At 36.6% G+C, this 15,799-nt stretch overlaps 1 long non-coding RNA gene across 2 annotated transcripts; it reads right to left on the reverse strand.

The window, feature by feature from the left end:
- Positions 1 to 3,298: 3,298 nt before the first annotated feature.
- On the reverse strand, positions 3,299 to 8,520 carry LOC119794215. Of its 2 annotated transcripts, XR_005282196.1 has the most exons (5): positions 8,502 to 8,520; positions 7,574 to 7,657; positions 7,291 to 7,455; positions 5,404 to 5,559; positions 3,299 to 5,011 (listed from the first exon to the last, which is right to left on the reverse strand). It is a non-coding gene; the product is annotated as an uncharacterized LOC119794215 (long non-coding RNA). The 2 variants fall into 2 exon arrangements; XR_005282195.1 differs by lacking the exon at positions 8,502 to 8,520 and having other exon boundaries at positions 7,574 to 8,200.
- Between the last annotated feature and the right edge of the window lie 7,279 nt (positions 8,521 to 15,799).

Raw genomic sequence — 15,799 nt, forward strand, 5'->3', positions numbered from 1 at the left:
ATGTCAATAACCCGACAAAAGGATTCAATGCTCATCTCAACGCCTTACACAGTCTCAGAGAGGGGCCCAAGGCTGAGAAGCAAGTATAGTGACAGGACAAAAAGGAATATTCCTGGCATTGGGCAGTTGCTTTGAAGGACAGTTCTGGTAAGCCAGATCTATAAAAAGGCAGCTTGTTTCTCTATCTAGTTAGAACAGATTAAACACCATGTTAAAACAGTATCTGCTCTCCTTTGCTATGATTCAGTATATGCTGATTTAATAAAGATCATATAACTCTTCGTTAATAAAGAATATATTTCTTTTCAAATTAAGACTGCAAACAACTGAAATCTAAATAAGTATTTTTCTCCTTAAAATTATTTCTTTTATTCTTGAATTGAGGAGGTAAGTTATACACTTTGCCAATGTAACAAGACAATTTACATTTTAAATAAGAGAAGAAAAAATAAAAAAAAATTGCACTGCCTTATTTCAAGAGCATGTTATTTTAAGAGAAAACTCCATTGGCAAATCATCTTATTCCCCTTGTCTAATCAAGGCTAAATATGCTTCACTGACATTTTCACTTATTTCAAGAATGTTTTTGCAGCGAACACCCTATGCTTTTTAAGAACTGACCACAGCTTCTAAACATTGTAAAAAACACAAGACTCATGGTTGTCGCTGCCTTTCTTTTTCTTAAAGGAGCTTCCAGAGGCCCCGAATGGTGAGGATTCACAACAAAAATTTCCATTTTTGCCCACTGTATACTTAAGAATTGAACTCTGTGCTGCCCAGTGGTGTCAAAAGTACACACATTTGTTACTTAAGTAGAAGTATAGATACTACAGTTTAAAAACACTGGTAAAAGTTGAAGTATCAGCTTGACCTCTTTACTCAAGTAAAAGTGTGTACAAATATGTGCTCCAAAAACTACTAAAGTATAAAAGTATAAATTAACCTTTAGAAAAAACAGCCAGATGCCACTATATGAATTAAAAGCTCAATTTTTTGACTATTTCGAAAAATTCTTTGAGAAAGGGCCAAGGATGAGGGAGGTCTCGTCGTTCTCCGTCTCCATCTCCGGATACGCTTTCGCCTGTGTCAAAACTTTCAGACATTTCAACATCTTTTTCCATATCCAACATTGTAGCATGGCATAGATAATTCATGCTTGCACTTTGAAGAACACCTGCTTGCTTCTGATGATTTCCTTTAACTAACCAATGAGTGTTTGCCTTATATGACTCATCCAATTACACTAGTTTTCACTAGATGTGGATGGAGCCAATGATCTGCATTGGATGGAGCACATGACGTGAAATAAATATTTATAAACATTAAACCGAAGCCAAGAGCAACGAGTATCGTTTGTTCTAAAAATGCAAGCAATAGAAAGTACAGATACTTGTGTGAAAATGAAATCAGTAAAATTCAGAGGTAGGAAGAAAAATAAGTAAAGGAGTAAAGTATAGACACCTAAAAAGTGTACTTAAGTACATTAACAAAGTATTTGTACTTCATTACCTGACTCTTCTAGTGCTGCCTGTTTCTATTAGATTAAACTTGCTAAGTGAGGTTTATTCTGTTGCAGGATGCCTGTTCTGGTTTTAATTTAGGATAAAAAAAAAACATGCTGTATTGCTTAAAGTTTTTGCTCCCTGATTTTACCTTTCCCATTAACTTTAACATTGACATTCCAATTTTAATCAATAGGGTTTGATATGAAGTTAGTTCAACTTTGCAGCATTTAGAGCTTTCACTCATCTGGGAAGGTTGAATTATTTAGGAGCAAATTTATGGGTATATTTTCCATTCTTCCAGATGCACATTTTTGAGGTAATAGACTGATATTGGACAAGAGGGTCTGCTCTATTTCATCTCAAAGCTGCCCTACAGATGAGGCCAGAACCCTGTGAAGACCATTCAAGCTTTACTATTTACAATTATTCATTATACAAATTGTAAATTGTTGTGCTAAATAAATCCCCCAGGTTGGCTAAGAGAGAAGAGAACCAGTGTTTGCGTCTCATTTTATTTTTACAACCTGTTTTGGGTCAGATGAAATTCTTCCATACCCCCACTCCATCCAATGCTGTGCAATGCCCTTGGTAGTGTATGCCTTTGGTTGCAGCTGCTCAACAATGGAAACCAATTCCTTGAACTTTTTTTGAGCTAATTTTTAAGGCCACATAAAGTGTGGAGATCTGTAGTGAATGTCTGAAAACTTCGTTAATATTATAAAATTTCATGACAGGGAATCCATGAAAACCTGCTCACAAATGTTTGTAGAAAAAGTCTCTATGCCTAGGTGGTTGATTCTGTACATGGGTGGCTGTGAAAGTGATTGGAACATCAATTATTAGGTTTTCTGTTAAGTACTTTTATAGCATAGCTATGATTTATCAAACCATGCATATAATAAATGCGAACAATCAGCACCCTGCTCTTATATATAAACATTATATATAATCTAGGACTAAGCAGCCTCAAACTTAAATAATCTCTAAAACTAAAAATGATGCTTAATTATTCCACAGTAATTAAAATAGTGCTTTTATTTAACCACATGTATTCTCTAGAAGAGAAAATCCCATGTTAAAAGTAGGGACTGTTAAAATTATATATTATAAACCTTTTTGTATATTAAACCTCTATAATTTATAATTGCAATAAAGTTAAAAAGATCCTTAGGACATTAATGCAGTTTGCTAATTCATTTCCAAGCCATTCTGGCTGTGGTAAATTTATTTTGCCCAGTTTTACCAGATGTTTATTCTGTAAAACCTAATCTACATTAACATAAACTAATGCATTAAATCTTCATTTCAGGCAATTATTTCTAACTTTCACTTTATTCCAGCAGATGGCACTACTTTCCCAATCAAACCAGGCAAAAACATCATATGTGCTATGCAGTTGAAATAAGAGCTTCTGTTGGGTACTGTATGTTAGATGGGGGGTGGGGGGGGGGGGGGGGGGGTGGGGGGGGGAAGCGGGGACTGCAATGATTTTGGGGAAATCATCCATCTCTGTTTTGTGATTTTGCTTTGTGAGATTAAAGCAATACACCCATTTGAGAATACATCAGCTTACCAGCACACACAGTAAGGCAACTAACTATAGTAGATGCAACATGCTAATTGGTTTGTTAAAGAAATATGCTAAGAAAATCTTAATGCCCTTACATTGCAAACATTATTGTGTTTTAGATGAATGTTTCTTTTAACTGGATCTTTGAGGTTTGATCTGATCCAACAAAAGCAAGTTATTTCTTGTATCAAGGGCTCTGGGCGTTTTAATTCAAAGATATACCTTTGATTTCCCACACTGGATGCTTGTAGGTTTTTATTTCCAACCAGTCATAGATACAACACGGCCATGTAGGTTGAATATTTTTTACATTTAATACAATAATACATGCCCTTGTAGATATTCATATAATTATGAGCTGGATATGCACATAACTGTCATTACAGAAGAAGGGATGCTGTTTAAAATTAAAAGCAAACCTGTCACAGTGAATTTCCACTAATTAGCATATTTTCCCCTAAATCACAACGTTAACAGTGAGAGTGATATACATGTTGCAGGAGTGCACAATAAAACCGCTCGGCCATCCAGTGTATTTCATTACCTGTTTTATCTCCCATCACCTGCCGCCGTAGCTAACGTCTGCCGTACCTCAGGTCTTGTGCATTAAAGCGTGGAAGTGTTCCCGCTTGACATTCAGGAGTGCAAAAGCAATTTGTGTAAAGCAAACCAGCAGACTCTTCAACTCTCAATTGTATTAGTAAGCACTTTCTCAGTGAAAAGGTGAACTAATAAAGCTTTTACATAGTTACATTAGCAAAAGCCTGATTACGCTCCACTAAATTGTGTCAGTTTTTTTCCTTCTTATGATGGATAACTAAAAATTAAATCCAGATATTGTTAAATAATGATTCTTGAAATCTTCTACTGAAAGAATAACTGTTTCAGCATAAACAGCACACATTCATGATTAAAAATGTACATTTAAAAACAGAAAGCCAAGAAACAAATAAAGTTACAGATAAAAAGACACATACTAGGAAAAACTAAAAGTCTGAAAGACGATCCACAGAGCGGCAAAGCAGTCAAAGCTAGGATATAACTGACACATGTTGATTAGCCATGCCGGTTTTACTTCACGTGAGTGATTATTCATTCCTAGGCTACAGATGTCAGCTATTTAATAGATAATATATATTTCTGGCTACTAAAGACGAGAGTACACATAGTTTACACAAAACACGACAGCAGCAGTTACATTTGGTGTCAGCACAGTCTGTTTTTCTGTTTGTGACATTCTGACCACCGGATTCAAGGGAAAAAATATGATGGATACATTTTGAACTGTTGGTGAAACAATGGTGTTAGAGCCAGTGTGCGAATTACTGCTTTGTTTTTATTCTGTGCCCCTACACAGACAGCATTTGCAGTATTTTTTTTTTTTTTAAGGTTAACCATTCTTTACCTTAGATAGTGTTACTCTGTTTTTCCTGATTGTTTTCTTGTTCCCCTATCACATTTGAAAAACGAAAGAAAATCGACGAGTGAATGAACAGAAGACTTTCTTTGGTCATAAAAGGGCAAAAGCAACTTCAGAAAACAACGAAAAAGACTTAATAATATGAATAAGAAAAAAATCCTTTTGCGAACAAAAGTTTGTCTTCCAGGACTGAAATCGGAAGACTTGTTGTGTCTCTGAGGTGCACACTTGGATTGCATGTAGCGAATGCATAGGAATAGCAGGAACTCTAGCGTGGACAGAGCTGGGGACCGGGGAAAGGAATTAGTCATTCATTGCTCTTCCGCTTCTGTTTCATCTCTTTAGTTGTCCTTGTTTTCATGGTAGCAGTGAAAGAGTTGGTAGAGTTGCTACTATAGATCACGGGCTGCTGATGCTTTCCCAGGTTAGTCCTGCCACTCAATGAGGACATCTTTGTGCTGCCCAGATCCTTCCACCACTGCTTGTCTGTAGGTGGAACCTTTATGCATGTGGGTCCTTCAGACAAAAAGAAAAGATAGAAATCAAGTTTTATTTGTAGTGAGAATTGGGGCTGGACCAGACAAATTACTTTTGGTTTGTTTTAATTGAGTTTCAGGGTTCTTAAGAATTTGGCTACTTTCTTGATTTTCTTTGTATCCTTTCGATGTCTATGCTACCCTATCTGTGTGGGTATTGGGAGCACTGGTATCCAGGATACATCTTTGAAAGATTACTTAGACTTAGACTTCTTTATTTGTCATTTTGTATGCACAGAGTGCATACAGAACGAAATTGCGTTACATACAGCTTATGAACGTTGCATTGATATTTCAAATGGCACAAGTCCATTTGTACATTAAAACTTTTAACCAAGTGTAATGTAAGGAATATAGAAGTTATTTTCTAACCTGCTGGAAATCGTTTTGGGCTGATGCGAAGTCTGAGGCCAGAGTAGGATCTCCTTGGGAAGTTGCTGTCCTTTCACACTCAACCACAGTTTTCTTTTCTGAGTCAGCGTTCTCTGGCCGTTTTGGCAGGAAGCCCTCACTTTTTAGAAATTTGACCTAGGTCAACATAAAACATTAATAGTATATTCACATTTATTAATTTATTCTTCATAATGCAATCTATGCATATATGGATATGACAATGATTGCGTACAGTAAAAGTGCTTTTCACTTTCAGATTTTTTTGTCAAACTTACATTTTTACTGCTGATTTTTTTTTTTTTACAGAAAAACAAGCCCTTAGTAGACAGAAATAGAAGATTTATATTTTGAATTCATGTGCTAAAGAGACAAGGCTAGTCAAAAGACAACCTTGCCCAAATAAAATAAAAATAAAAAAATCCACTGCTCAATATGCTCAATAAACCTTCTTACTTGTGTCACACAACAGCTGTAATCCTGTATTTGCATAACTAGTAATGGGTTTCTTACTAGGGCGAAATTATTTTGCCAAAAATCCAAATTGCGATTATTTTTAGCCAATACTGCGATTGTGATTTTATTGAGATTTTCCTTTGCACTAAACACAAGTATTTTTCATGACCTTGAAAGCCTGCTTGTCCACAAACCAGTGTTGCAGGACTTCACTGTTACATTTGCATGAAAAAAAGTTCTTACTTCTACTATAAAACATAGATAAAGGTGCTAGCTGCAACTCTCTGTTCCCTTTTGTGTGACAACATGCCCACTTTAATCATATTACTGTCAACTAAAGGGCTGGAAGAAGAAATTACTCTTATTAAATGTTGATTAAAAATGAAGTGCTTCTTCGATTTGAAAATGGCATTTTTCTAAATTGTGACTATATTGCAAATGCAATTAATTTCCAAGCCCTATATGTTACAAAGAAGGAACTTATTTTCCTTTTTTGGCACTAGGAACAATGTGAAGAAAGAAGGAAAGGAGTCATCCTGCAAAAGTTCCAAGCTCAGGAAGATTGCTCCTCTAAAGACTCTCAGCCTCTGTATACTTGACACCTGCCTCATCACTGCCCTGGCCTACTCCTTATTGAAGGACTTCTTTAATTCAGATACCTTAGAATATTGTGTAGCATAAATTTCTTTGGGGACATGTTACAAGTACAAACCTTCACTCAACCAAACTTCAATTTTGTTGTTTTTAAGCTACTCAGAGGTGAACTTGCTCATTCACTTTGAATCAAAGTCCCTTTGCATAACCGAAGTGCATTGGCCATCTCTGGAAGGGTCACCAACATATTGAGCCTTGCTGGAGTCTAACGTTTTAATAATAGTATTCAAGCTCCTTCAGAGCTAACAAATGTAAATGTGACTTGATTGTGACATGATTTTTATGTTTTAAAATCCTTTAACAAAAGTGCACTTCATGTTTAAGACATCATTAAAGGATTCCTTGATTTTATAGGTATTATGTCTAAAAATGGTAGATAAATTAAACTCTAGTTACCAATTAACATATTTATGAACTGGTAAACTGACCACACCAACTTCAACAAAACAAGATTTAATTAAAAAGCATGAATTTGATCAACTGTTATTCTTTAACCCTTGGCTGTGTATAGCCTGGCACATAAAACCATTGTAATCGTGGCAGTAGTCTTATTGTGGCCATAATAAGGCTGGTTTAGGCGCCTATTTCCCACAATGTAAGCAATCGTTGGCTTAAAACTACAAATATTGTGTGTTTATCTTTATCCAGCACTTAGAATTTTAAAATATAACCATAAAAAAACAGCAAAAAGGCAAGAAATCTAAAGGTAGAACCAAAACATTTTCAGATCGTTTCAAAAACTACTGAGAGTACATGTACCTCTGTATGGTCTCCATCGCTTTTAAGTACAGTCCGCTTTACCACTTTGGAGTAACCATCTCCGTCTGCTACGTTGAACTGCCCAGGAGAAGCTCCCTCTGGTGACCTCTGTTTATGCTGTACACCATCAACAGAAACACATTTGCGGACTACTTTTTGTGTAACCTGAGTGAAAAAAAAAGGCTTTGGTCAATCAATGTCATAAATTTAAGTTCAAAACGTTATACTCAAAAACTGGATTTCAATTTAAAACAGAGATTAGAGCATATAAAACCAGCTTTACCCGTTTGACAACTAAACGGCCATTTTCATCCCGATACTGTTCTTCAGTCACTGACTCAGTAGCGAGGTCAGATTCTTCAGCAACCTGTATGGGAGACAGAGGAAAGGACGATCAGGCATGGCAGTTCGGTTTAGAATGATATTTGATGTTTATGTTCATAAGAGAACTTTGGGAAATTAGGGAAACAGCAAAATAAAGCATTAAGAGTTGTATTATCAAATAGAATCAGCAAAGACATGCTAACAGCATCATAAACCCAACCCAAAACTTTCAGCCATCTGTGCACACAAAGTGAGTTTTAGTCCTCTAACACATTTCAGACATTCTGTACAGCAGAGAAAAACATCAAAGTCCAAGTTTCCATGCTAAGTCAGGGCACCGAGAGCCATGCTTATTCGGATACCTTAATGACAACCCTCCTTTTTAGTATTTTTGTGGTCAAAAACTCCTCATTTGAATTTTCTGATATTTGTTCAAACTCTGGAGACTTCCTTATCAAGGAATAAGGAAAGGAATAAGGAAAGTATAAGTTCACAACTGTTTTAGGGAAGTTCCTCTGTGTGAATACTCTGCTTGTGCATTAGAAACCTGGAGGTAGAGTAAAATAGCTTTTAAATGTGTTAGAGGTTACACAACAGAGCTCTTGTTAAAATAAATAAGAAATTTTTGAAAAGATTTAATGCTTAAAACATTTGAATGAATCTATATTGAGCTCTATAAGGAAAAATGTAATCACCTGGTAATAGTGCTAATTAACAGGTGACGTGACATGCTGAGCTAGGTTAAAATTAGTTAATTTTACATAAAATATATTTGGTTCATAACAATATCTTTATTCCTTTTTTCAAGCCAGAAGGTTAGCAGTTGGTTCCCCACAAAAACTTAGCTCTGAGGAAAAAGAAGTTAGTCTTTTTCATGCTCATCTTACCCTTTGTAGAGACTTATCAGTATAGTAATCTCCAAGAGGCTGTGAACTTTTGCACAGAGGGGGTTCTTCATCTAATGTCTCTGGATGCTGAAATGATCCTTTGCTATCTCATTGACTCTGGAGGTATGGCTCAGGAATCAAAGGGGCACTTTCTACTCTTCCTGCTTACCAACATAGCCAGCCTGATGCTGATTTGAGCTTTTTGAGCTACAAGGTGTCTGCAGTGCATTAAGTTCAGTCTCAGAGAAATCAGACATTCTTTCTTTGCAATCAGAGTAATGCTTCAAGTCAGAATATTCAAAATTTCAATTGTCCTGATGCAGCATGCCTCATTTGCAATCTCGGGAGGTGTGATGGTATAGGTCAGTGATGTGGAGGAGATCTCGGTACCTCCTTATGGGATAATGTACTCCTCATCAGAATCGGATGAAAAAATCTCTGGAAAGAAGGAGACTGAGGGGCAAAACAATCATTGACAACTGGAGCGCAGATTCTTTAGAGTGCTGTTGACAGACTCTTGATATATCCTCTTCAGAGGGCATTTCTCGCTTCTGGGGGAAGGGTAAGGTATCAGTACATCAAAGCTGTAATATTCTGCAATCAAAACCATTTCAGGAGTAAAATCAGGTGCACATTGGGAAAATATGCTTTTCAAAGAGGTTCCATTCCATAAACACTGATCTTACTAATTCTGGGGAGTTGCCTCTTTTCTCATGCCCCTTGACTCAGAAGATGGCAGAGCTAGACATTATCCTTCACCAATTGAGTGAGTAGTAACGGTAATGCCTGTGTTAAAAGCTATCCAATCTTTCTCCGGTATATCAGGCAATAAAGAAAATACACTATATTGCCAAAAGTATTTGCTCACCTGCCTTGACTCACATATGAGCTTAAGTGACATCCCGTTCCTAATCCATAGGGTTCAATATGACGTCGGTCCACCCTTTGCAGCTAGAACAGCTTCAACTCTTCTGGGAAGGCTGTCCACAAGGTTTAGGAGTGTGTTTATGGGAATTTTTGACCATTCTTCCAGAAGCGCATTTGTGAGGTCGCACACTGATGTTGGACGAGAAGGCCTGGCTCTCAGTCTCCGCTCTAATTCATCCCAAAGGTGTTCTATCGGGTTGAGGTCAGGACTCTGTGCAGGCCAGTCAAGTTCATCCACACCAGACTCTGTCATCCATGTCTTTATGGACCTTGCTTTGTGCACTGGTGCACAGTCATGTTGGAAGAGGAAGGGGCCAGCTCCAAACTGTTCCCACAAAGTTGGGAGCATGGAATTGTCCAAAATGTCTTGGTATGCTGAAGCATTCAGAGTTCCTTTCACTGGAACTAAGGGGCCAAGCCCAGCTCCTGAAAAACAACCCCACACCATAATCCCCCCTCCACCAAACTTTACACTTGGCACAATGCAGTCAGACAAGTACCGTTCTCCTGGCAACCGCCAAACCCAGACCCGTCCATCAGATTGCCAGATGGAGAAGCGCGATTCGTCACTCCAGAGAACGCGTCTCCACTGCTCTAGAGTCCAGTGGCGGCGTGCTTTACACCACCGCATCCGACGCTTTGCATTGCACTTGGTGATGTATGGCTTGGATGCAGCTGCTCGACCATGGAAACCCATTCCATGAAGCTCTCTGCGCACTGTTCTATAGCTAATCTGAAGGCCACATGAAGTTTGGAGGTCTGTAGTGATTGACTCTGCAGAAAGTTGGCGACCTCTTCGCACTATGCGCGTCAGCATCCGCTGACCCCGCTCCGTCAGTTTACGTGGCCTACCACTTCGTGGCTGAGTTGCTGTCGTTCCCAAACACTTCCATTTTCTTATAATACAGCTGACAGTTGACTGTGGAATATTTAGGAGCGAGGAAATTTCACGACTGGATTTGTTGCACAGGTGGCATCCTATCACAGTTCCACGCTGGAATTCACTGAGCTCCTGAGAGCGACCCATTCTTTCACAAATGTTTGTAAAAACAGTCTGCATGCCTAGGTGCTTGAATTTATACACCTGTGGCCATGGAAGTGATTGGAACACCTGATTCCAATAATTTGGATGGGTGAGCAAATACTTTTGGCAATATAGTGTATTTCAGTAACGCTCTAAACACTTGCATGGGATTGATATTGGTGATATTTCAGTTTCCCCATCAAATACTATTATAAGTTTAGGTCTTGAAAGGGAATGGTCAAGGTTTGATTTAGAAGCTCTTTTCATGCCAGGAGAGTCTTCTGCATTTGCTCTACCTTTTGTAAGTGGTGTAACAGTTAACATACCGACTTTATCCTCCTCTTTGGGTGAGAGTTCTTCATACATGTAAGCTTTTTGCTTTTCAGTGGTATCATCAGAGGACACTGATGCATGTGAATCAAATGTTTCTGCTTAGAACTTGAATTTAATTTCCCCCTAAATTGGACAGGATGTGATTAAACTGAGTAGATCCAGATTTCTGCAGTGTGGGACTGGAGTGTAAGGACTTGATGACGAGCACATTACAATTACCCAGTGTTTGTGGCGCCATAAAATCTCATTCCAAATATTCATATTGTGACTGTGGAAAGCTACTTTGGTTGGTGAATTTAATCTCTTATTTAATGTTAACTCTGACCAACAAGGGCGCTATAGAGGATCCTATTAATGTTCCATTTACATTATCTGTTTTTAATAGTTTCTCAGCTTGAAAGCCCTGAATCCTGTTCTGTTTTAAGGACTGAGAAATATTGCTCTCGGAAGTTGAAGATGATATCTGAAAGAGATAATATATTTTAATGGAAAAAGAAATACAAAAAAAAAAAAAATTTGGAGATGTTCTTTGTGTTTCAAAACATAAGAGTAAAGTCTTAGTTAAATGTGTGTTTGTGGCCTGGATATTTATTGGGCTTGTTAAATAATTTCTCCAACAAAGAAAAGATCTTGTGGCTTAATGATGCCTTTGTACAGGCAGGCATCTTGCATAACTTTTTTTTTTTTTCAGATTGTGTGATTAATTGCAGTATGATAGATGGACACTCCATAGTTTAAGCAGAAAAACATTATCACCTGGGGTAAAAACATGCATTTTATTATAAAGGAAGGGCACAAACAAATTGAATTCAAAAATGGAATCCAGCATGTAACGATTGGGCTAATTGGTTTCTTCCACACTTATCAGAGATGATAGTTTTCCCAGATGCTTAACATGTACAAAACATATACAAAAATAAAATGCAGCTTTTAAACAATCAGGACTGTCTTTTTAGGTTCAGGTACTCTTAAACAGAGAAAAAAAATGGATCCTTTCCAACCAACAGTTATACCTCTTAACTAACACACATACTCAGATTTATATCAAGCTGAATAACGTCAAACCAGAGGCACCAACAAACAATTATCAACAAACAATTCATAATTTCTGCATCTTGATGAAAAATTTTAGATAGTAAAAAATTGTAAGTGGAGAGGTATGCCTGATTTATACTGATAGAATATAAAATTGAAGCTCACCTCATTGTCGTCACACCATGAGGGTTTTTATTAGCTTAACTATATTGGAAAATCACTTTGACAGCTTACCAGCAAACATGCAGGATTAAGGCAATAAAGCCTAACTTGTTCAAAGTCTAAGAAGAATTAATAGTCAGAATTTTTATATTGCCACATTTAAAAAATAAATGAAATCAACAATGCAAATCAGTACAACTGAAATCAGCACAAGCAAGATTTTGTGTTTTCTAACAAAGATCAAGGAACCTTTTTTTTTCCTTAAATACAGAACTCCCTTGAGAAGAAATCTTGAGGATGCTTTTTTCTTTAAATCTCACTTTGTATTTTTTTTTTGTTCATGTACATCTAAGCCAGCATGAGGAAACCATTCTCTTACTTTTCCAAATGGCATTTGACTCAACCTGATACTAAGGTAACTACTGATACATTGTGACAATTATGCCAAGCTAAGAAGTTAACAGAAATACCATAAAATATAACCTAAATAATAGAGTTGTTATAACCAACATTGTTTGCATGCAGCAAATGACAGCCCCTTTGTGGCTTTGTGGTAATCAACAATGTTTTAATAGCAAGAAATGAACTGGACAAATGACTCCCCCAATCACAGAATTTAAAATTGAGTTGGGTTTTCTTCATGGGACTGGAATAATAGCTAAAAGCTGATATAAAAAAAAAAAAAAAAAAAAAACGGATCAAGAGCGGCAACAGATGCAACTCAATTAAAGGTGTCAGTTTATGGAAAAATCTGTACAATGAAAATAAATCTATTTATTTTTCTTCATTCTGAAAATCATGATTTCTGTTGTTTTGTGTTTTTGAATTGTGTCTGCAAAATCTTAAGGGATGAATATTACCTATTCATCCCTTAAGACTTTTGCAGACAGGATAGGGGATAGATTTAATTATGCTCTTCTTTCTGATCTTTTGTAATCATAATTTCTTATCGTTGTCAAAAGTTCATATCCATCTGTACTATACTGTAACAGTTTAATGCGATATTCTTTAAAAGTTCTGTGATGCACTAAATTAAAATTTAGTGCATCACAGAACTTTTTTTTCAAATGGGTGATCTGGAGTCCATGTCACTGTGCAGGATTAACAGCTCAGAGTGAAATCCTCAACTCTGAGTTGATTTAGCGTAAGGTTGGAAACTCTGACTTTCAATTTTCACCACAGCCGCTGTGATTTTATTTAATCAACACTCCACTTAGAGTTGAGCATGTTAGGGACAAATATGAAAAGCCATTATCAGTGGAGCACCAATTTGATGAGTCACCAAGTCAACAGGCAACAGCAAGTGTCTATTTCAACCCAGATTTTAATACAGAAATGAAAAAATGTATATAAAATGTGTTTAAAATAAAGGGAAACAGTGCTAGGTAGAAGAAGATTAATAAGTAAATGTGTAGACTGTTCCAGGTAAAAATTCCTAAACTGAACTGTAATAACAGATTTTCTAAATTATATTTTTTTGTCTGCAGAAACTTAATTTCAGAAAGAAAAATACACAATTGTACTACTGTAGTAAGAATTAAGTTTTATGTATCTAGAAATGTTAACACATGTTAAGTGGCCGTTTTGAAATTTATCAGATTGACTGAATATTTATTTATGATATCTGAAATACATTTCCTCATATTCAAAATAATACAAATGCTGACCAGTAACAATAGGAATATAGATATCTGAAATTCATTTCTCCAGAATGTTTATTTTAGATGTGAAGAATGTAATTTTTTTCCCAAAATGCTCATTTTGAGATTCATAATATAAAATAAATGTTTCAAACATAATATATGAAATATAATGACCGTTTAAAAATTCACAGGATTTGTTTAATTTTTCGCATGTTATGGATGGATTATATCAGATGGCTAAAATATTTGATTTCCCTCTGATAACTTTGGCAAATAATGATCAAACGTGACCAAATCCACAGACTTTGTTGTTGATGAAGAGAGGAATAAACACAGCTAAAGACTTACAGATTATTTAAGGCAGCTGAAATATCCATTCTCTCCTCTCCTCCTCCCATATCTTTGGGAAATAAAGAGTAACTGTTTCCAAATTATGTAAAAAATTAAGTGTCATAGCATGTAGTATACTAAAAAGATTCTTTAATCCAGCAGTCTGTCATATTTTACATTAGAATGGGATTTACCAGAAAGTCTACATCTTCACCCTCAGGGCTAGGGCCCTGATTTTCTAGAATCATAGATCCTTCCCTGTTGTATAGTACAGAGAGAGAAGTGACTAGTCGGAGCCTCTCTCTATGTAGTCAATGTGACATGGAAAAAAATCAGAGTTAAGAGTTAAGAACATGACCCATGTACAGTCTTTGGTCCAAAATTTGCCCGTCACAGATACAAGTCCTGGCCTTGTGACCTTTGCTGCATGTCTTCTCCCTTTCTCTACTCCCAAAAACAAAGACCATAAAAAGGTTTTAAAAAGGTTTAGTTATTATGCTTCACTTATTTGGAAAAAACTCCAAGAAAACTGAAAAAAAAAATAAAAATAAAAATAGTGAAACCCTAAGTTGCTTTAAATAAAATTTAAAATATAGTTTAGAGTTGTCATTGATTATGTCATTTTAATATTTTTGTTAAAAATGGCACAAAATGGTTTGGAGTTAAATATATTTTTATCAGCATCTATTCATGATTGTAGTATATAGTTTTATTCATATGCAGCCATGAGAGTGACTAAAACAACAAATTTCTATAATTTGGATGTCTGATCAACAATTTTTAGCAATAAAGTATTACCTATTTCTGTGTATTTTCCTGTTTAGCTATAAAGATTTGGAAACTCTTAAAAGACAGTTAAAACATTGTCCTTTATAAATTGGGTCATGCAGCTTGGAAATCAGTTGAAAATTGTTTCTTATATGGGATTGCTGAAGAAGCTCATACTTTTCATTAGGTAAAAAACCTGAGTACATACATAAAGGTTTATGTGAGGAAGAATCATGGTGGCAAAATAAATATGAAGTGTTCTCATTGCTGTTATGCTCAAACACCAAAGAAACTGTATCAAGTTGGGTAGTATAATGCCACTGCGAGGAAGATGCTGTTACATCTGAGGACTTGAACTCTGTGGAAAGGGAATCATGACACATAGTACTGCTATTAGGTAACTTCTCCAGTTCAGAGTCTGACACAACGGACTGGGGGGAGTCTAGTCTTGTGTCTTGAAAAAGATTTTGAAGACACAAATCTGTGCCTTCCCAGTCTGATAATGTTGATTCTGGGGAACACGACCTGCTTCCTGATAACACCATACTGCAATTCATGCAAGCGCTTGTGAACTGAGGAACAGGCGACTCTGGAGACATGGGTCTAAATTCACTACAAGACCCCACTGAGCTAGGAGAATGACGGTCTAGCTCAGAAACCCAATCCTCGACCAACAAAGGGCGATACTCTTCCTCTAACTGGAAATTGGATGAAACATCTGTAGACTCCAGCAAACTGACACCAATTATAGGCTCAGACTCCGTTTTAAAGGAAACACCCCTTACAACATCTGCATATGTCATAGGCCTGGCAGCACCATGAAGGGGAGATGAAATTAAAGTTACTGCAGTGTCTTTTAGCCTTGGAGGAAGTGAATCTGGTGATTCTGTGCGGTTGTCAATAAACATCTCCTGATGACAAACGTCAATCTCCTCTGCATCTGACAGCATTGATAGCACTGATCCTGGTCTATCTACTGAATATTGCAGGTAATAACTGCAGTGTTGCTCATGTAACTCACTGAAAGTTTCAGACAAAAATTGACCTTTAAATGATGCCAAAGACTCTGGAGAGGA

This window comes from Cyprinodon tularosa, unplaced genomic scaffold, assembly GCF_016077235.1.
Source record: "Cyprinodon tularosa strain WSP-4 unplaced genomic scaffold, ASM1607723v1 ctg470, whole genome shotgun sequence".
NCBI classification, from domain to species: domain Eukaryota; kingdom Metazoa; phylum Chordata; class Actinopteri; order Cyprinodontiformes; family Cyprinodontidae; genus Cyprinodon; species Cyprinodon tularosa.